We start from the raw sequence: 22,524 nt of genomic DNA on the forward strand, positions 1-22,524 counted from the left end.
AGTCACCATAAGCCCTAAAGTGTAAGGAAAATAATTCTGCCAAAGTCGCTGTGGATATGAAAAGGACCCAAGCCTCAGAAGAGACTAGAGCCCTGGTCAGATCTAAAAATTAAGGTGTCATTTTAACAAAATCTCCAGGTCTTGGGCTAGGGTTGTGGTTCAGTGTTAGAGAGCTTGCCTCGCACGTGTCAGGCACTGGGTTGAATTCTCAGCACCACATAAAATAAATAAAGGTATTTTATCCACCTACAACCAAAAAAAAAAAAAAAAAAAAAATCTCCAGTTCTTGCATGTGTACATTTAAAGTTTGAGAAGCACTTCTTTAGCAAGTGCCTGTACACCTAAGCTCTAGATGATTATCTTTTCTAAAAAAAAAATAATAACTTCTTTTTTACATCTTTCATCTTCTTTTTATTGGAATTTACTTACATCTTTCATCATCTTTTATTTATTGGAATTATAATTGCAAATTATAATTTGCAAACCTGTTTCTGTAGTAAAAGTCACTTGTGACTAACTTCTCTCTACTGAGATTATGGATTTAAAAATTAAAAGAAAATAATCCTGTGAGTTTTAGATTACTTTGTTCTCTGGCCATGAGAAGTGGTACTGGACAGCAGAGTCACTTGAGTTCGCCAAGTTTGGTTAGGAATGCCCTTTACCAGTCCAAATATAAAACAGCAACAACAAGAAATGTAGATTATGATAAACCTAAGAGGCAGAGTCAAGCGTCAAGTTCATGTAAGGGTACTGCAAACCAGTAGTTTCACAATTAAGTGGGCACGTGTCTTAAAAAAAAGCCTACTGTCTTTTCCATTTGTTGCCTTCCAAAAGCTTCCTGTAGTTTCCTCATTACAAGGAACTCCACACAAGTATGAGGTCAACAAACAGAATGATTGCTTGAAATTCACATCAAGAACTACCAAGTGTACTCGAGTTTCAACAGGAGGGACAATTTAGAACACGTGGCACTGTCTTAGCAGTGACAGGGTCATTTTAAAATAATCCCTGTAATGCTGCACTAACTTAATGCTGCTGGACTTAACTTTCTGCTATGATTCCTCGCATTCAAATTAATACCCTTTAACACTCTTTATTTTTTGAACAGTATTTGAAAAATATGCAAAGACACCTTAATTCGTTTTATCCTTTAGATTTTTCCCAGAAAATCAAGAGCAATTTTCATCGTTTCAAATCTGTGTTCCCATTTTAACTAAATTACAGGCTAAGGTAAGACAATTTAGAATGACTTGAACTTCCACTTGCTTTGACAGGCAAATTGAAGAAAATAATTAAATAAAAGAATACTCCATTTCCCCCCAGCAGGAAAACATTTCTATGTCAACTCCAGTTCTAACTTTTGATGTCTGTGTTGACAGAAATGTCAATTACAGAACTAATAATAAAGTGTATTGAAAATGTATGAACGCCTATCCATAAAAGAAAAGAAACGATTACTTCCTACTCTGTGATTTTTGTAGCTTTTTTTACACAGGCGATGGCTAATAGGTTTTTTCAAAAGAAAAGGTGGCATCTCAAATAGAAAATGTCAAGAACAGAAATGAAAAAAAATTAGTGAAAAACAGAAATTTGATGAGTGGCTCACACTTGGACTGTATGAAATGAGAAGGGAAAATTTTTATGTATGTTACTCATATTTTCAAATGCAACTCTAGAAATATTGTCTGTTTTTCTAGTATTCCTCAGTATTGAATAATATTGAAGACTTATGAAAAGTATTCATTGTTTATTATTCATTAATCATTATTTGTTCATTCATTTAGTATTATTCCTAGTAGTTACTGAGGGGCAAGAAATCACTGAGAAAGTAGCAGTCAAGAAAAGACTAGAAAGGGGAGCTCATGCGGCTGCCTGGGAAGACAAGAGATCCAGGCAACAGGAATAGCATGTGCAACAGTCCAGAGGCAAGAGTGCAACGGTGGGTCTACAGAACAGAAGGATGAGCAGGAGGAAATGAAATCAGTAAGGTTAAAATTAAAATTAAAAGGCAAGAGTGTGTATGTCCTTGTGAATCAAGGTTAAAAAAATAACTGTGGGCTGGGAAGATACTCAGCTGGTAGAGTGCTTGCCTTGCAAGCACAAGGCCCTGAGTTCGATCCCCAGTACTGCAAAAAAAAAAAAAAAAAAAAAAAAAAAAACTGTGGCTAAATGAAATGAGAAGTGATACAATCTGACAAATTTCAAAAGGAAGGATGGTTGGTGTGGGGAAGAGGCAAGAATGGAAGGCAGGAAACCAGTTTGGAAGTATCAGAAAAACTGACAAGAGAAATGACAGGATCAGACTAAGGCTGGATTCTAGACTTCTAGATCTGAAGCCCAAGAGCTGCCATGTGCTGACAAAGGAAGACTAAAAACCTGATAAAGGGATGATCCAGGGTTCAATCATTAACTGAAACTGAAATAAAGTTTTTCTCTATACAATAGAAAAGAAAGCAGCAAAACCCTTTAGGAGGTAGAATCCTGGAAATAAATCTCCACTGTTTATATTCAAGGCCTCATGTCCAGCATAGGGATATGACTAACTGGGGCCTCTCTGCTCTCTCCTAAGCATGTGCAGTCTTGCATCTTTAGACAGCTTTCCAAAACACCAGGTATATGGAGGAGTTTATGAAGATCCATTCATTCTTTAGATCTCCTTTCAAAATCCTGGCCAACCTATGGCTTTCCCAACAAGGATTATAATCCCAAATTACCCATAACCCTCTCATTCCCTTGATACAAAAATCACTGTTTCTAATAATGCTCCAAAAATGTGGCAGTTTTCCATGCTCTGCTCCACATCAAGTGAGCCCCAACCAGCAGCAGAAGCAAAGCTGCTAGTTCTCACAGTTTGCCCCACTCTAATGAAACGACCACAACAACACAGGAGGGAACATCAGAAGGGAAGCAGCCTCAGAGGCTAAAACATCACAGACACCACTGCGATGAACCTCTGAAGGTTCAGAAGTTTTTCTTCAATAAATTGCTTCTCAATCTATTGGCTGATTTTTGGTAACTTTCCCAAGTTCTGAAATGGCTGTTTTTGTCAATTTTATCCACTTTCATCATTACTTTGTGTAAGTGAATTTGCCACACTCCTCACTCTGAAACCTGCATTAAATATAGTCTAAAAATTTAATTTGCCTGAGTAACCTACTAAAAAAAAGTCATACAAAATATTTTGAAACATTTCTAAGTACAGAAACTACCACTAAGCTAAAATTACTATTTTCTTTTGACAGTTAACATGCCTTTGTTGAAAAGACTTACTCAGGTGGACTTAACTAGAAAAAGCCTTCTAAGCAGAGTAAATAGCATTTTTGAAGACAGAGAAACATGTCAGGAAACCATATGGTTGGGTTAGGTGGGTGAACTCCTCTCTATTTATAGCTCTCACTTTTCAACTACAAAGAGGCTCAAATCTTACAACCTAAAAGTGCCCTCTCTTGGTCAGTTTTTAGTTCAATCTCTTCCCTCCTCATCAATTGCCTAAAAGAAAAAATTCAGACATTATTGTCCCCTTTCCTACCTCTACTCAGTCTTCAAAACTACAAAAGGACATCTGGCCCAACATTATTAAAATCACCTTCATAGAGGTTCATGACTATCAGATCAACCAAACTCCGCACGCAGGTTTTGGTTCTTACCCGGCTGGTGCTGACAGCACCCAAACAGCTTCCACTCCTTAGCCCACACTATACTGTCTTTGCTCTCCACAGATTGTTCTGGTCACTTTTCTGCAGATTCTTCAGCTGTGCTTTCTCTTCCGGGATCCACTACTTAAATATTAGTGATTTTCTAATGTCTGCTTTTAACCTCTCTCTCTCAAACAATTCCCCAAGGTAATTTCAGCCCTTCTCATTGCTTTATGCTGATGTCTCTCAAACCTTCATCTCTAACCATAAAACATCCCTCACAGTTTGACTACTTCCAGTGAAAGAAAAATAATTCCACTTTAATGTTCCACATTGAACTCAAAAACAATCTGTAACACTGAAGGAACTTTATCCTCACCTTCAAACCTGATAGGTGGCCGACAGACATGGAGTGGCAGGAACTTGAGGTTAAGGGGATGATTCTATAGACTGCACCTACCTGTGACCCTGCACATGCTTTCTTTAAAAAAAAAAAAAAAAAGCAGCTTCCGTCAGCCCATCACGGCTCTGCTCTGGCTTAAGTCAATAGGATACTACATTCCTTGACAAAGGACCTGTTATCCTTATGAGCCATGATGACTGAGAGTTGCCTTGAGATCTTTGGCATATAATTGTAATCTCATTATAATATTAAAATCACCCCAAAGAGGCATGGGTACCTATGGGTAAATCATAATGGGGAATAAAGAGGTACCATGTTACTCTCCTCTTTGAAACAACCTACCCTCTCCCTTAAGGATCTTTCTTTTCTCCTCTGAAACTTTGCTGTAAGTCCACCATGGTTCATATCTGGCTTGAAATTTTCTTTTGTGAGAACACAAGAGCAGAGAGGCACAAAATGATCCCCTAGATTCCCAAGAACCACTGCCAGTAACAAAACCACTCTTCCTTTTCCTGTATTCCCTATCTCATTTATTGGCACCAAGATCATCTACTCACCTAAACTAGAAACCAGAATAAAACTTTTGATTCTTTCTCCTCCCTTCTTTTCTGCTACAGATGACATTCAGTTCATTTGTAAGCCTCATTAATTTTGCCTCCAGACTATTCTCAAGTCTTATCTCTTCTGCCCCTCATTTCTGACATTTTGAGGTGGCCATTTTGATGCAGGTATGTCAAGACAACTCTATCGAATGGTTATATAAAAAATGAAACCAGCCAAATTTAGCTCTCCTCTGAGATTAAAAAACACGGTGAACTTTTCTAATGCTTTATCTATACCATTTTAAGATCCCAGCAGTTGGTATTTCTGGATATTTTGCTGATTAATAAGCCAAAGCTGTGAGGTCATGTGGCTTGCCATTACTTCTAAATATATCTATTTTCTAGTAAGGTTATTTTTCAAAAGTAAATGACTCTTCCTTTAAAACGCACATCTGCACTAACTTTCAAATCTTTTCCCCTCTAAAGTGATCATCTCTGAATCATAAAATACCTTTCTAAGACTTGAATAACAATGAGTAATTTATCATGCATGCAAAGAGCATGAGAAGTTAACTTAAGGTATGCTTGTTGTCTAAAAGATTTCTTTTGAAGATAGTATTTTGATTTCCAATATATTTTTCTACAACTTGTCCTTTAAAGAAGTATGTGCAGCTTTTTTTGTTTCCAAATATAATGAAAGATTCCTAAACAATGTTGAATAGAAGACAGTATTTCATGGTATATTTTCACAATGTATTGTATTATATGTTTCTAACCAAAGTCTGCAAGTTTACATCCAAAATATCTAGAATATGAATATTATCTAGAATTATGTAATATCTGGACTATCTTGTCTATAAAGATAATCTTAAAAATACTATCATTTAGCCAATTATGAGCAGAACTGTAGCAATTCAGTTGTTTAAAGCTGATGATCTGCGTTTTGTGTGTCATGAAACATCACAGGCTTTAGGGTCGGACTGACAAAAAGTCTTTGCACAATTATACTTAATTAACTAATTACCTCTATGACCTTAAATGATTTACTTAAAATTTCTCAGTCTGTTTCCTCTTATGAAGCATAAGAATGAATATGAATAATATGAATAAAATATGAAACTAGGTAGGTCCATGAAACATCCCATATATTATATGCCATAAAACAAATTCTTAATCCATGTTACTTATCCTTCTTTAAAGTTAGCAAGATCAAAGTGGAAGACTTTTTTCACTAAATCAGAGCAAAAGAGAGAATTTTTGAATACTAAGTTGTATAATGTTTTTAACAAATAGCACCTATCATTCTATTAATTTTGTTCTCTTACAATTCTAGTTCCATGTATCTTTAGAGAATGGCATTTTTGTTTTGTCACCAGAGGCATTCCTAGAGAAGGGGACCTTGACTCAGGACAGTGGGGTCCCTGGCATTTGGGATACAAAAGAATTTCAGCATTTACCAGTCAGAAACATGTTCAGATTTATTTAGGAAAGCAGATACACATTCAAGGAAGAATATGTGGTATCTCAAGGGAGAAACCTCTTTTGGAGTAAAGCAAGAAAACACACCTTTGAGAGAGAATGTGGGCCAACTCCAGAGGAACAGCGAGCAACCCACTGGTCTAGGTGTTAATAATTTATAAAGGGACAGCAGCTAGGAGCTAGACTAGAGCCTAGAGTAGACAGGGTGGAGTTACACAATTTGGGGTCAGTTTTCTAGCACTTGGGCATTACCCTCAAGTTACTTTGGGCAGGGAAGGGCATGTACTTCAAGAGTACACAGTTCCATTATGTTATGGGCCAGGCTATATGGGCAATGACCAAGCAGACTTGATTTTACCCTGAGATTCCCTGACATGCAGGAAACACTTCTCCCATGGTAACACCCCACTTCTGTGCCCATCAACAGTTGCTTAGCACAGCATGTTTGGCCACACAAAATGGCAATTCTTATACAATGTAAAATTGTTCTCTTTTTGTTTCCCATTTTTCTTGGACAATATACCCTGTCAGAGAATGATTGTCTGGACGTTAGTAACCATTCTTTAACTTGTACTCAATTAGGGTTGTTTTGACCCACTTCCCCTTCTGCTTATGATTTTAGATCTCATGATGTCTGTAGTTTTGAATCAAAGCAACAGCTCCTTATGATTGATGTACTGACATCTTTACTTACGGTATAAAAGGTGTTCTTAATAACCCACGGAGGGGGATGAAGGGAGTAGACTTGCAGGCTGCCCCTTTGTCCCACCAGCTGATGCATCCAGACCACCAGCTGGTAAATAAAGATGGTTCCATCTCCTGCTTTAAGATCAACCCGGTAATTTATTATAATTTTGCCATAACAATGATATTCTCTAACCACTGACCTTACAAAGGTCAGTAAGAAACTGACCTTACAAAGGAAAAATGGTTAAAATGCCCTGGGCATGAGGTGTAACTCAAACAGCAGATTCCCTTGGCTTCTGCCAGATCTCACCAATGCTTACAATTGAAATGTAAATTGCAGAGGCCTCCCCAGCTTATAGGACTTGGGACCCCAAGGGGAAAAAGGTACCACTTTAAATTCAAGCTGCTCGTCTTCTTTACCTTGAGAATCTTTACTAGATATTTCAGAGCTCTTGTTCTTTCAATATCTGAACTCACTCTAATCTGAGCCAAAAGTAACCTCTGATCTGATAAAGGTTTACTCCTTTATCATGTTATTTTGTTTTCTAGGACTCTTTTTTTGTTGTTTTTCTATCCTATATTTTTGAGCTATGGTTGATGGTGAATTCACATTTGATCCTGCATGCCTAAATTAATAATTTTTCTGATCAGTCATATTTTATCTAATTATAGAGGCTTTTACACTGTTTTGTTCAGAGGCCAATTTTTTCAAGGGCTAGGTCTCACTCTATTAAAGGCTTTAATAAACACGTGCAGCAATGCAGGGGAGATCTACTTACAAAAAGCTACGAGATCTTTGTTTCTTGTTTGTTTTGTGTATGTGTGCACACTTGTGCATTGTGTCTCCACATGTGCTTGTGTCCATATATTATGTATATGGTATGAAAATTGGCATGTAAATAAATGAGTGCTCATAAATTAAACTTTAAAAGAAAAATGGATCCAAATACCTTTAGTTCACATGATTTAATAAGTTCAATTTAAATTTGGTAAACAGATAAAGATGTCTTTAAAATTACAAGTTTTTCCAGGTAGTCAATTAATGGAGTATTAATTTCTACAAAATGTCTACAATGTAATATCTATTGTTTCTAGGATTTTTCTTCAACAGGAGGAGATGGCTAATGCTGCTCACTACACTTGTCTGATAAGAAATTAGATTTAACATCAATGGGATTAATCTTCATAAATGTGTTTTTTAGAGACACCTGATTAATTTACAAAGTTCAAGTGCTAATTGCAAAATATAAAATCAAGTACTCTTTACTTCATGAATTCCATAGAATAGATCTAAACATGTGTTTTCACAAATTGGCAAATGGAAAAGATTTAAGATTGCTTTATCTATGACTTCAATGAAAATAAGATCACTAAGAGTTAAAGTTCTAACAGGTATAATTTTATATGCAAAAGGTCCAAAAGCTTCAGTTATATTTCAAACAGAGTACTGTAAATAGCATAAAATATTTCATCTCATTAAAATGCAGTAATTTGTCTGAACTCAGAAATTTCAGAGGATTGTTCCAGAATGAAAATTTTAAGAAGGGGTCAACAGCTAGGAAAGAGAAACAAGAAGGTTCTAGATACGGAAAAGTATTTTTTAAATGTTTAAAAGAAATGTTTCTGGATAATAAAGTCTTCTGTGTGATAAGGTAGACTAAGTAAGCTGCAGAAAGTTTGTGAAGGGTAAATTTCAAAAAGGTTTTGGGTAAATAAATTGGTCATATATATAATTAGCATAATCAATTTAAAGCTATTAAAGGGTTTTTCCTAAGGTGAAATATTAATGTACTTGTATAAACCACACTTTAAGCTATGTTAGAGCAACTGGTTTTAAAGAAATCAGGGTTTATACAACTCTGGTTATACAACTGTTATTTTAGAATGTTATGCTACATTATAGAGTCTAGATTTTTCTTTAAAAACTCAACTTGGGTTCTGGGCCCCACGCCGTCGCCCCGCCCTGACGTGCCACATGCCCCGCCCAGCACCCGAGCCCCGCCCTCCTGGGCCCACCCATCAGCAGGCTCTGCCCCGCCCCCAGCCTGGTGGGTGGCGTCTGCGCCTCCGCCAGCGTCCACCTGTGCGCGGCGCTGCGTGAGGTGCAGAAGAGGGAGGAGGCGTTGGCCCTGCCACGATTGGGTCGCGGTTCCCAGCTGTGGCGCCAGCGGTGCAAGAGGAGGTGGACGCGCTGAAGCTGGATCCGGATCCGGATCCAGATCCAGTGCTGTGTAGCCGGGTGGAAGAGAGTCCCACACGTGTAAAGAGCAGCACCGACGGCTGGGTCTCTGCTGACCTTACTGGAAAGATGAAACCTGATGAAACGCCAATGTTTGACCCAAGTCTACTCAAAGAAGTAGACTAGAGTCAGAATACAGCAACATTTTCCCCAGCATCCTGGAGAAGGTTTGGTTTTGAGGCCTCTTTGCACTGCTAACTTAAATAGAGGTGTTTTTAAGGTACTGGGTCAGCTAACAGAGACTGGAGTTGTCAACCCTGAACAGTTTATGAAATCTTTTGAGCATATGAAGAAATCTGGGGATTATTATGTTACAGTTGTGGAAGATGTGACTCTAGGACAGACTGTTGCTACAGCAACTCTGATAATAGAACATAAATTCATCCATTGCTGTGCTGAGAGGAAGAGTAGAAGATGTTATTAGTGATAAATGCAGAAGAAGGCAGCTTGGCAAACTGTTATTATCAACCCTTACTCTGCTAAGCAAGAAACTGAACTGTTATAAGATCACTCTTGAATGTCTACCAGAAAATGTTGGTTTCTACAACAAATGGGGATATACAGTATCTGAAGAAAACTACATGTGTTGGAGGTTTCTACAGTAAAGAACTGTAAGAGGAGCTCATGATACAATGCTTCACTCTTCCTAGAATTAAAAACATTTTTGTTACTGCAACCCAGTGACCTCCATAAATAGTGGACTAAAAAAACATTGTAATTCTACTTAGAAGATTACTTTGAGATCGTGAGACAGTCTGTGAGTTTAGATTTCAAATGAATATTATCAAAGGGGATGATTTTTAACCAAAGGAATATATTTTTAACTTGAATCTTTTCTTGCATTGTATTTTTCTAAAGTTTGGCTTCGTTTCTTGATAGTCAAAAGTATGGGTAGTAAGGAGTTGTATAGTCTGCTGTCTTTGCCACTCATTTTTAAAAAGTATACATTCGAGGCGTCGCGCGCGGGACCTTGCCCCGCCCCCTGTAGTTTCGCCCATTCCTTTGCGGGCGCTGCAAAGATGGCCGAGTTGGACATCGGTCAGCATTGCCAGATGGAGCACTGCCGGCAGCGAGATTTCCTTCCATTTTTATGTGATGGTTGTTCAGGAATATTTTGGTAATAATCAATGAGAGACTGAAGACTGATAAACCTAAATCTTACCCTTGCTCATTCAAGAACTGTGTTGAAAAAGAACTTGTGGCAGTCATATGTCCTTACTGTGAGAAGAACTTTTGCTTAAGACATCGCCATCAGTCAGATCATGAGTGTGAAAAACTGGAAATTCAAAAGCCCCGAATGGCTAACACTCAGAAACTTGTAAAAGACAGTATTGATTCCAAGAAAGGAGAGACAGCAAATAAACGACGGAAAGGTGCCAAAAATAATGAAACAGCTGCAAAGGTTGCATTGATGAAGTTAAAGATGCATGCTGATGGGGACAAGTCATTGCCACAGGGTGTGTCTTGTAAGCAGCATATAGCTGGAGTTTGTTTTTTTAATCCAGTTTGATAGTATGTCTTTTATAGGTACTATTCTAATGTGTTTCATCCTTGCAACAAGCCAGTGAGATGTACACTATTGCAGATGAGAAAACTGAGACATGAAAGTACAGAAAGAATTTACTTTCAGGTGTTCTTGCCTAAGGGGAAAAAAGAAAAAAGTAAACCCATGTTCTTTTGCCACAGATGGAGCATTGGAAAGGTCATAGACTTTGCAGCTTCTCTAGCCAGTCTTAAAAATGACAATAACAAATTAACAGCTAAGAAATTAAGGCTATGTCACATTACTTCAGGAGAAGCCTTACCCTTGGATCAAACTTTGGAAACCTGGATTACAAAGAGGATTACCCTTTATATAATGGTGGAAATATTATTTTGGAATATCTTAGTGATGAAGAACAGTCTTTAAAGAATGTTGATTCATATTTGGAATAGTCACTCAAGAATTCAAACTAGAAATCACAAGGAAATTTTTTATGTACTTGGTTATGTCAACTTATTTTACTGTAGATACTTTGATTTTTAAAAGTTGCTTTTTAATGTATTTTCATTTTTTCATAATTTATATTGTCTACTAAATTTGGGTTTTTATGTTTTAAAGTTTATGTGCTAAAACTCAATTGTTAGCAATTTTTTTAAAATTAGATTTTATTAGTTGATACTGTAGAAATATCAGCAAAGGTATGTTTCCCATTTGGTTAATGTCACCTGTTGATTGTGCACTGCTCCATCTCATTTTCACTCCAGTATCCAAGCTGAAGGAACAACCCACTTTGGGGGGACTTTGCCTTTCATATGGCAGAAGAAGGAGATGGTAGATATTTGGTCAGCTCTTAAAAGATACCTATGTCGTTTTGGCTTTAAACAAATCACATGTAAAGCCTAGTATTATGGAACCAGAAAGTACAGCTTTATTTTCTGCCTACATGATGTACACATTGATGTGTGTACATAAATTATGTAGATTTAGAGATCACCTCCTTCAGTCTTCTAAATTTTTTGATGAGGAATCTCAGACCTAACAAGAGAAACTTATTGCCTTGGTTATCATCTACCTGCATCGGGGTATGTTTCTGATAAAGAACGTCCTCCAGTAGGATTCATCTTTATTGTTTGTATGAAATGTACTACCAATGAGAGGGATGATGGGATAGCCCAGCCTTATTACAGTCTTTGTATATGTTTGAAAGCAAAACACCTGCTAACAAATACTACATTTTACCAACAAACTGAATTCAATGTTTCTGATGTTTTCTATTATGCTTAACAAAGTACTACTTTGCAGAAGGAATACAAATTATTTCTATATGTTCTTTGTTTTCTATGCTAATCATGGACATGTACAGTGGATTTAAGTTTAAAGGAATAAACTCTGTTCATTTGGTCTAAAAAAAAAATAAATAAAAAAATAAAAAGTATACATTCACAGAATTAAATATTTTGTTTCAAAGAAACATCTAAATAAACAGGTGTATCATTTCTCATATATTACAGGAAGTTGGATAAATTAGTTATAACTAAGTAGTGTATCTAACATTTGTTGATTCTAATGCTGGCAAACAACTTTGTCAGCATTGTAAAAAGGAGAAAAATTAGCTTATAAAATGTGACAAGATTTAAAGTACAGTAGTTTAAATGTTTCACTAAAAGTTTATATAGTTCTATGGAGATCAAGTACCACCTGTCTTAACTGTGAAACAAATTATTCATTGCCCAAAGGCATAATAATGGGTCATCCAAGGAGGTATGCTCTGGTGTAATTGTGTGTGGTACTAGGGATTGAACCCAGGGTAAGGTACCTTTTAATAATGAAGAAGCAGCTCTGGGCATACCTGATTCTCTTTTCATGGGTATCTAAAACCTTTCTTTTGACTAATGTTTTTAGGAAATATGAAATGATTATAAAATTGAGTGAGATATTTTAAAATGTATGGTACTGTATTTGCAACATTGTTAAAATACTGATGGAAGCTTTTATATTTAATGTAATTATAAAGGAACTATTATTCTGATCACTATCTTGTTTTGATTTTATTTATTTCAATTATTTTTTAAAGTTGAAGAATTAGATACTTACTAACGGTACTAATCTTTTGCATTCCACGTTACATTAAACCTGTTTATATGAATGGTCTGTTAAAAAAAAAAAAAAAAAAAAAAAAAAAAAAAACTCAACCTGGCTAATATAAAACATCAGTGTAACTGGGGTGCTATTACTGACTTCTTGGTATAATAAATGTATTCATATCTTCTAGTTATACAACTCTTTAAAGTATGAGGTTTAAAAGAGCATTTTATCAAGATGGTTTTCTCCAAACTAAAGTTGTCTGTAATGGTAATTTAAGACTTAAAAAATTAATAAATTTAATTTGGGATTTATTTATATCACTTAATGTTCTGTAACTAGACCTATTATCAATAAGATATATGTAAAATTTTTATGTCACTTTTTACACTGGGGTAGAAATTTAAATGTAATTTTAAAAGATAATGAGAGGGCTGGGGTTGTGGCTCAGTTTAGAGAACTCTCCTAGCATGTGTGAGTCACTGGGTCCAATTCTCAGCACCACATATAAATTTTTAAAAAAAGGTCCATCAACAACTAGAAAAAAAAATTTAAAAAGATAATGAGAGCCTGATGTGTTTAAAGGTCAATATTGTGAAATGCAAAAACATTTTGCCATTTTCCCACAAAAGGGAGCTGAGCTCTCTTAGCTTTTGTATGATTCATACTTTGGATGTAATGTTATACTGTGATAGCTAACATTCATATAGACTCATGAAGCAATATATAAACTTTATAAAATTATATTTAAGAAAGAGACAAAAATCAGTTTCAGGAACAAAACACTTTACCTAAGATCTACCAAGAGTACTACCTCACTTAAGACTGCCTCTCACCTCACTCCATGTTAAGTTAATTTTAAAGTAGGCTAGACTTAAGCTCATTTAAAGTTATGTTCAAAGAATAAATTTTTGTTATAAAGATTACTGTGGTCTCAAAACAAACAGGAGATATAATATATAACTAAGATTTAAGGTTATAAAAATTATATTTCTTAGTTCACAGTTATTATGTAAACTCAGTATATTTTTACTCTTGGTAATGTCACTCTGTAATTTCCTTATAAACTTAAATGTTATCTATCAGTGCCTTACAGAAGTACAACTTTAAATATAAAAACCTGAGCTAATTTGAGATAGTAAGCAGACAGAATGTAAGGCTACCCTCCAGTACTAAAACAGATACCAATTAAATAGAAGGAGTAAATGACTATGGAGTTACAGACATTAAAGTTAAAATCCACTTTACGACTACTTTAAGACTGGTGAAACTGGCTTGCCAAATGTTTAAGACCAAAGCTCTGAGTCACATGACACATCTATGAGACCCTGGAGGACAGATAGCTGACCAGTGCACAAGCTGCAAAAGAGGAGGTTAATTGGAAAAGGGAGACATCCCTGATGCTTCCAAGGGAAGCCACATCATCAAGGAAACCCTAAGTCATCCCAGTAGATGGCACTAAAAGAGCTAAGAGGCTGCTCTCAAGTTCCCAAGAGTGAACCTAAGGGAATTCAGCTGACTCTTAACAACAGATAGGAACAAGGTCAATTTAACCAGTTTGATCTCCAACACCTAGCAAAAAACAGTTAAAACAAAGTACAACCATTCCTGTGCATTTGAAAAGAAAAGGCAGTAGTTCTTTTACCTGTATAAGACATACACCTGTGTTAGACCCACAGGCTTGGTGCTCCCCAAATTCTCAGGCATTTTTTCCTTTGTAAGGCTCATATTTACCCCTACCAAAAATTGGATTGGCCTCTGTACTTTAGTCTTCCAACTCCTCAAATTGATGTTTTACCTAACAACCAAAGTTATCTTTCCCAATAGCAGTGCACAATATCACTATAGCACCCTTCAGTTTATTCCCTTATTCATGGGGCTAGAGATATCCACCAAGACTGGCACAGGAGCAGAGGGATTAGGAACCTCTCCTCACTGCTCTAAAAACTGTCAGCGTAGGTTACTGAAGATATCCACCAGGTTGCCAATTCAATACTCACTTTATAAAATCAATTGGATTCCCTGATGTCTGTCATCCTGCAAAATCTTCAGGGTCTAAATCTCCTTACTGCAAAATAAGGTGGCCTCTTCCTCAGGGAAGAATGTTGCTTCTATGTCAATCAATCAGAACTAGTAAGGGGATAATGTTAAACAACTACAGGACCAGTTGGAACATCAGACACAAGAACCAGGTGATTCCTGGTGGGCCTTATTGTGAAACCTAAAATGAAGGACCTCCTGGCTTCTCCCTCTTTTAACCTCTCTAATACTCATTTTTCTTGTAATAGCCTTTTCCCCTGCTTTGTTTTCTTTTATACAGAAGCAACTTCTTGACAAGGTCCAGCCCAGACCATCTTCCATGAACATGCAAACATTTTCCTCCATCACTCACAACCTGACTCTCCTGAGTCCCATAAGGAAGAGATCACCCAAAATAATGCTGAAGTTCCCTTCATGCTATGCCCCATGAAGCCACAACTGCTAGGACTGGAAGCCTAAAATACCTCCCACCTCTCTATCCTCTTCCCCAATCTCTGACAGAGGTTCCCCTACTATGCCCCTTCTCAGCAGAAAGTAGCCAGATAAGATGACATCACCCCAACTCATTCAGAGTCTGTAATGAAGGATATGGAAAACAGATCCCAAGGAAATTACCTTCCTGTTCACCTACCTACCCTCCTACCCCACCCTAAATGATCCCACCATCAAAATTCCTCCCATAACCTGGCCCTACCCCACAAAAGGGCCCACCCAAAGTAACTAAGTCCTCCCATTCATTGGCTCTGCGAAGGCCCTATAAAACCCAGATTCTCCTGGTGGCCCGCTGCTAACTTTCCCCCCAAAGATGTGCCCCTCATGTGCTGAGTAAAACATTATTGGTCCATGAGGTCTCCCTCCATTTTCTTTATCTTTTTTGTATCCTTTTTAAACATAAACTACAGAATGGTAGATAATATTTACAAAATATATCTGATAAAGAACTTTATAAAGAATTGTTACAAATCATTGAGACAAATAACCCAGTTTTAAAAACAAAAATCTTTAAATGGACACTTGACAAAAAAAATTTACAAATGGCAAAAATCATATAAAAATGTATAATGACATTAGTAATGGGGAAATACAAGTTAATACCACAAGATACCATAACACATCGACTAGAATAGCTAAAAAATTTTTTAACTGGCAAAGCGAAATATTGATAAAAGTATGGGACAATGGACTAATATGTTGCTGGTAAGTATGGTAAATGGTACAACTACTCTATAAAGCAACTTGGTAGATTCTTATAAATTAATACACTTACCATAAGACTCCAGCCAGTCCACTCCTAGGTATTTACCCAAGTGAAATGCACTTGGTAAACACACATATTCATCAAAGAATTGCACTTGAATATTAATAGCAGCATTATTCATAAAAGGCAATAGCTAGAAAGAACTTGAAATTCCATTAACTGATGACTAAACAAATTATGACACATCTCTAATAGATTACTATTCAGTCATGAAAAGAAATGACAACTGGCACAACACAAATAAATCTCAAAAGCACTACACTATGTGAAGAAGTCAGACACAAAAGACTATGTACTAAGCAATTCCATTTATGTGAAATTGCAGAAAAGACAAAACTAGAGAAAGAAGACCAGTGAATTGTAGGGTCCAAAGGTGAGGGGAAAGAACAGACTATTCAAGGACACAAGAGAAGCTGTGAGGGGTAAAGGAAATGTTTTATAATTCTTAGGTGGCTACAGAGATGCATTAAATTTTCCAAACTCAACAAACAATACATTCAAAACAGGCTCTTCCAACTGTATGTAAATCATACCTTCTCATAGTTTAATAGTTCTTTTTTATTGGTACACTATAATCATTTAAAAAATGGGATTCCTTATGCTATATCCATACATGCACACGACATAATTTGATCAATCCCATTCCCCAGTGCTTTGCTGCTGCTTCTTCATCCAAACACTACATTAAAATTGCTAGGCAAAAATCAAGCAGATGTCCTATTTTAAAGAGTGAGAGAACTGAAAGAAGGGACTGTAATTAGAATGACCTGAGACTTTTGTTTAGGGAACTGATGAAGGAAAATGGATGGCATGAGTAGTTAGACAGTGCTAACTAGAAAACCACGGAGGGGGAAAAATTCATATAATCCATCACACCTATAGTTAAAGAAAGCATATATTATATTAATAAAACTGGCAATGGCCAACGGATAAATTTAAAAACGTTCAACATCACTTATCATCAGGGAAATGCAAATCACAACCACAATGAGATATCAGTTCATACCTATTAGAAAAGTTATTATCAAAAAGACAAAAGATAAAAAGTACTGGCAAGAAATGGGCAAAGGTAACCTTAGTACACTCTTGGTGGGAATATAAATTAGTATAGTCATTTTGGAAAACAGTTTGGAGAGTCCTCAAAAAATTAAAAACAAATTTATCATTTTATCCAGCAGTACCACTCTGAGTATCCATAGGAAATGAAACCAGCATGTTAAAAAGATATTTGCACTCTTATATTCATGGAAGCATCATATTCAACAGCAAAGATGGGATCAACCTAAGGTCCATTGGTACATAAATGGATGAAAAAAAATGGGATATAATACATAATTAAATACTATATTGACTATAAAGAGAATGAGATTCTGCCATTTGCTGTAGCATGGATGAACCTGATGGACACTATGCTAAGTGAAATAAGCCAAGCATAGGAAGACAAATACTGCCTGATCTTACTAATATATGAAATCTTTATAAAGTCAAAATCACAGCAGCAGAGAACAGATAGACAGTAGATACTAGAGGCCTGTGGATGGGAGGAATGATGAAGAAAGAAGAGATGTTGGTATAAGTGCCAGGCAGGCAGAAAGAATAAGCTTTAGTGATACATGGTAATCAGTGTTAACACATTTTTGGAAGTTGCTAAAAGAACAGATCTTAAATGTTCTCACCACATAAAAATCAAGTATGTGAGTTAAAAGATCTGTTAATTAATTAATCCTAAGTGAATACATATATCAAACATTGTAGTCTCTCTTGTGCCGGGCTAGCTCAGACACGGGGTCAGGACACAGGGTCAGACCCAGACTCTAAGAGTTGGTGGAAGCAGGTTTGTGGCCAACAGCCTGCAAACTCATTTATTGTGGGAACAGCTATACATTTTATAAGTTTCTTGCCCAATCACAATGCACCACAGGGGATCAGACCACCAGACTCCTATATGGGTTCCCTTGGTAACACTGAGTCAACTTGGGGCAGTTGTTTACTTTCGTAAGTGGCCAAAGCGGAACACTCCTCCCCACAGGTTTACACACTTGAGACGTTCACTGCTGCCAGCCAAGAATTATGATTTCTTCCAACAAAACATCACACTGTATTTTACAAATATAAACCATTTTAAATAAAAAATATTTTTAAAAATAAAAACATTTAGTTATAAAAAAATACAAATGGGAAAAAGACTCAATAGACACTTTAATCAAAGAAGGTATACAAATGACAAAGATGTATAAATGACTTGACATTTTATGTTGTTTGTTATTAAAAATGAAAAGAACTTTGAAATACTACTACATATCTCTAAGGAAGCTAAAATCTTAATAAAAAAAATACCAGATTCTCACAATTTACTCTAATTCATTGATGATAGGAAAGCAAATTGGCACAGCCATATAGAACACTATTTGGATTTATTACTAAGGCTTTCTCTATATAATGTAGTAATCACACTCCTATGTATTTACCTAGATGAACTAAATATATGTCCACAAAAACTCCTGCATAAATATCTATGGCAGATTTAATTTATTGACAAAAACTGGAAGGAGCCAAAATATCTTTCAATAGATGAATGGATAAACAAACTGTGTTATATCTATACAATAGAGTGTTAGAGAACAGTAAAAAGAAATGAGGGGGCTGGGGTTGTAGCTCAGTGGTAGAGTGCTTGCCTAGTATATGTGAGACGCCAGATTCAATCCTCAGCACCACATAAAAATAAATAAATAAATAAAAAGGTATTGCCTCTATCTACAACTAAAAAATACTTTAAAAAAATTAGATATCAAGCCACAAAAAGACATGAATTTTAAGGCTGTGAGACTATTTTGTATAATACTGTAGTGGTGAATATATGACATTATGCACTTGTCAAATCCCATTAAACTAAACAATCCTAATATAAATTGTGTACTTTATTTAATAATAATGTATCAATATAGCTTCATCAATTATAACAAATGTACCACACTACAGTAAAATGCTAATAATAGGGTGAACGGTGAACCATTCTTTCTGTGAAAAAATGGTTATATGGTAACTCTCTACACTGTATATACTCAACTTTCTGTAGATCTAAAAATTTGCCAAAACATAAAATCTAGTAATTATTTTTTTTTACTATACCATGTATTAAAATGCCCACTGTAGCAGAGTTAGAAAGCATTCATGCAAAACACCCTGCTTTGAAGAATGAGAGAGTTAAAAGATGATACCATAAGGGGTGGTTCACATGTTAGAGCAGAGAGGATATTCACACAGATAAGACCAGGGTTTAGGAGACCTGTCCTGGTTAGGAGACAAAGCAAAATGGAAAAGCATAAGGAAGTTGAGAGTAATGACTGAATAATCAAGAAGTAACCAGTTCATTTGCTTAACAAAAGAGAAAGCAGTCAGGCAAGGTGACACACACCTGTAATCCCGGCATCTCAGGAAGCTGAAGCAGAAGGAATGAAACCTAAGCAACAGCAAGAGGCTAGGCAACTCAGCACTTAGTGAAGCCCTAAGCAGAATAAAAAATAAAATGAGCTGGGGATGTAGCTCAGTGGAAAAGCAACTCCAGGTTCAATCCCCACTACCAAAAAAAGGGGGACAGGGGGAGCAAAGCCATAAAACAGTATGACGAGCTGCTGGGAACAAAAGATTTAAAATTTAGCAGAATTAAGAAATAAAATGTGGGGCTGGGGTTGTAGTTAAGTGGGGGAGTGCTTGCCTAGAACATGTGAGGCACTGGATTCTTCCTCAGCACCACATAAAAAATAAATAAAGGTACTGTGTCCATTTATAACAAGGAAAAAAAAAAAAAGAAATAAAATGTCAAAATGTCAGGAGGTATTGTCAATAAGAAATAATTTAGAGAAATACCTTCTTAACCGTGAATTTAATCAAATAAGGAAAGCAGTTTGGAGATTCCTTACAGAACTTGGAATGGAACCACCATTTGACCCAACTATTCCACTCCTTGTTCTATACCCAAGGAACTCAAAATCAGCATTCTACAGTAACGCAGCCACATCAATGTTTATAACAGCTCAATTCACAATAGCTAGATTGTGGAACCAACCTAGATGCCCTTCAACAGATGAATGGATAAAGAAACTGTGGTATATAAACAGAATGGAATATTATTCAGCCATAAAGGAGAATAAAATTATGGCATTTGCAGGTAAATGGATGGAGATGAAGTGATCCTACTAAGTGAGATAAGCCAATCCCAAAAAACCAAAGGCCAAATGTTTTCTCTGATAAGTGGATGCTGATACATAGCGGGAGGGTGGGAGGGGTAAGGGAAGAATGGAGGAACTTTGGATTATGTAAAGATAAGTGAGGGGAGGGGAAGAAGCAGGGGAAGGAAAGATGGTAGAATGAGACAAACATCATTACCCTATGTACAGTATGGTTACACAAATGGTGACTCTACATTGTATACAAGCTGAGAAATGAAAAGTTGTACTCTTTGTGTACAATGAATCAAAATGCCTTCTGCTGTCATGTATAACTAAATAGAACAAATACTAAAAAAAGAAAAGTCAGACTCAGAAAGCCAAGAGTCAAATGTATTCTCTCACATATGAAGTTAAAAAAGGGCAGTAGGATGGGATCAGAAGAAAAAACAGTTTTGGGTAGAAGAAAGGGGCCAGGGGAGGCAGTGGGGAATAATATTGATCAAATTACATTATATGAATGTACAAATATGCACAAGGAAACCCACTACTCTATAATTACAGTGCATCAGGAAAATAAAATTTAAAAAGAAATGGAAATGCTGGAATTGCAAGGGACCCCAAATAGCCAAAATAATCTTAAAAAAGGAAAAGAGATTGAAGACTCACATTTCTCAATTTCAAAACTTACTATAAAAATACAGTAATCAAGAAAGTTGATTACTGGGATAATCAGTGAAAGTTGGTACTGGGATAAAGACAGGCATATAAAACATTTGTAGGACAGAACTGAGAGTCCAGAAATAAAGCCATATATCTACCACCAAATAGTTTTCAACAAGAGTGCAAAGACCATCTCCTTCAAAGAGTGAAAGGACCGTCTCTTCAATAAACGAAGCTGGGGCAATTAGAGAGCCACATACAAAAGAATGGCAGACCTCAAATTCACATCACATTGGAAAAAAAGAAAGAATCAAAAACCTAAATAGAAGAACCATAAATCCCTTAGAAAAACACTGAGGTAAATATTCATGACCTTGATTTGCAAATGGATTCATAAACGTGATACTAAAAGCACAAGCAAAAAAGGAAAAAAAGGAAAATTGCACTTCTTTAAAAACTTTTTTGTATGAAATGTCACTATCAAGAAAAACAACCTACTATGCAATGCGGGAAAACATTTGCACAGAATATATTAAGAACTCTTACAACTCAACAAAAAGGCAAAGAACACAATTTCAAAATAGACAAAGGATATGAACAGACATTCCACCAAAGAAAATAACAAAAATGGCCAACAAGTACATGAAAGGATACTTAGCATCGTTATCATTAGGGAAATGTAAACCACAACAACAAACTGCAACTTTATACCTACTATGACACTAAATTTCAAACAAGAAAAATAAAAACAAGTTTTGGCAAAGCTGTAGACAAACTGGAACTTCTATACCCTGCTATCAGGAAAGTAAAATGGTTGAACTGCTATGGAAACCAGTTTGGCAGTTCTTAAAAACATAGAAAATAGAATTCCCATGTGATCAAAACTTCAACTTCTAGCTACATACCTACCAAAATTGAAAACAGATATTCAAAGAAATACTTGTACACAAATATTATCACATTATTTACAACAGTTAACTGGTAGAACAACTCAGATGTCCATCAGCTGAAAAAAGGATAAAGTAATGTATATCTATATAACTGAATATAAAAAGGAATGAAATACTGCTCCTGATTATAACATGTATCAGTGAGGAAAAACCTCAAAAACATCATGCAAAGTGAAAAGAGCCAAATACAAAAGATCATATTTTATATGATTCCATTCATATAAATTACCCAGAATTGGTAAGCCCACAAATATAGAAAGCAAATTAGTGGTATACAAGGCCTAAGGAAAGGGGGTAACAAGGACTGACTTCTTAGGTGTGATGTTTATTTCTTTGGAGATGAAAATATTTTGACACTACAGGTGATGGTTTCCCAACAGTATGAATTTCTAAATTCCACTGAATTGTATACTTTTAAGTGGTTAATTTCCTGTTATGTGAATTTTGCCTTAGTTTAAAGAGAGCTGCTTCTATGTTTTAGTCACTTGGATAACTTGGAAGAATAATATGGTAATTATAAATGCCAATGTCAGAACATACAGCCTGGGTTCAGATCTCAGCTTTGTCAATTCCAACCAAGTGACATAAACAAGTGACTTTATGCTCTCTCCCTCTGTTCCTCATCCCTAAAACCAAGTTGATAAAGAATACTTGTAGGACTTGCTAAGAATTAAATAAGTTAACACATCTAAAACACTTAAATGATACCTTGCAGATAGTAAATGCTCAAAAAATACTTACCAAAAACAGCTATTATTTTATGAAAACGAAAAAGGGGAATTGTTTCATATAGTGAAAGACTAAGAATTCTATGATTTTTTTTTCAAAGATGGTATAAATTCATAAATTCACTATTGTTAAATCCTATCCTATAGGCAGACAACATAAGTGCCTAAA

The 22,524-nt window shown here is 35.9% G+C and overlaps 1 protein-coding gene and 3 pseudogenes across 9 annotated transcripts in view; 3 read left to right on the top strand and 1 right to left on the bottom strand.

Moving 5' to 3' along the window:
* Positions 1 to 22,524, bottom strand: part of RABGAP1L (RAB GTPase activating protein 1 like) — a 683,255-nt gene that overhangs the window by 498,840 nt on the left and 161,891 nt on the right. The window lies entirely within an intron of this gene.
* LOC306641313 (glucosamine 6-phosphate N-acetyltransferase-like) lies at positions 8,766 to 9,929 on the top strand (annotated as a pseudogene). Its single transcript has one exon. The product of its transcript is annotated as a glucosamine 6-phosphate N-acetyltransferase-like (transcript).
* On the top strand, positions 9,985 to 10,510 carry LOC306641315 (AN1-type zinc finger protein 1-like; annotated as a pseudogene). The gene has a single exon. The product of its transcript is annotated as an AN1-type zinc finger protein 1-like (transcript).
* Positions 10,426 to 10,920, top strand: LOC306641318 (AN1-type zinc finger protein 1-like; annotated as a pseudogene). The gene has a single exon. The product of its transcript is annotated as an AN1-type zinc finger protein 1-like (transcript).

This window comes from Sciurus vulgaris (genome assembly GCF_902686455.1).
Source record: "Sciurus vulgaris genome assembly, chromosome: 12".
Lineage (NCBI taxonomy): Eukaryota > Metazoa > Chordata > Mammalia > Rodentia > Sciuridae > Sciurus > Sciurus vulgaris.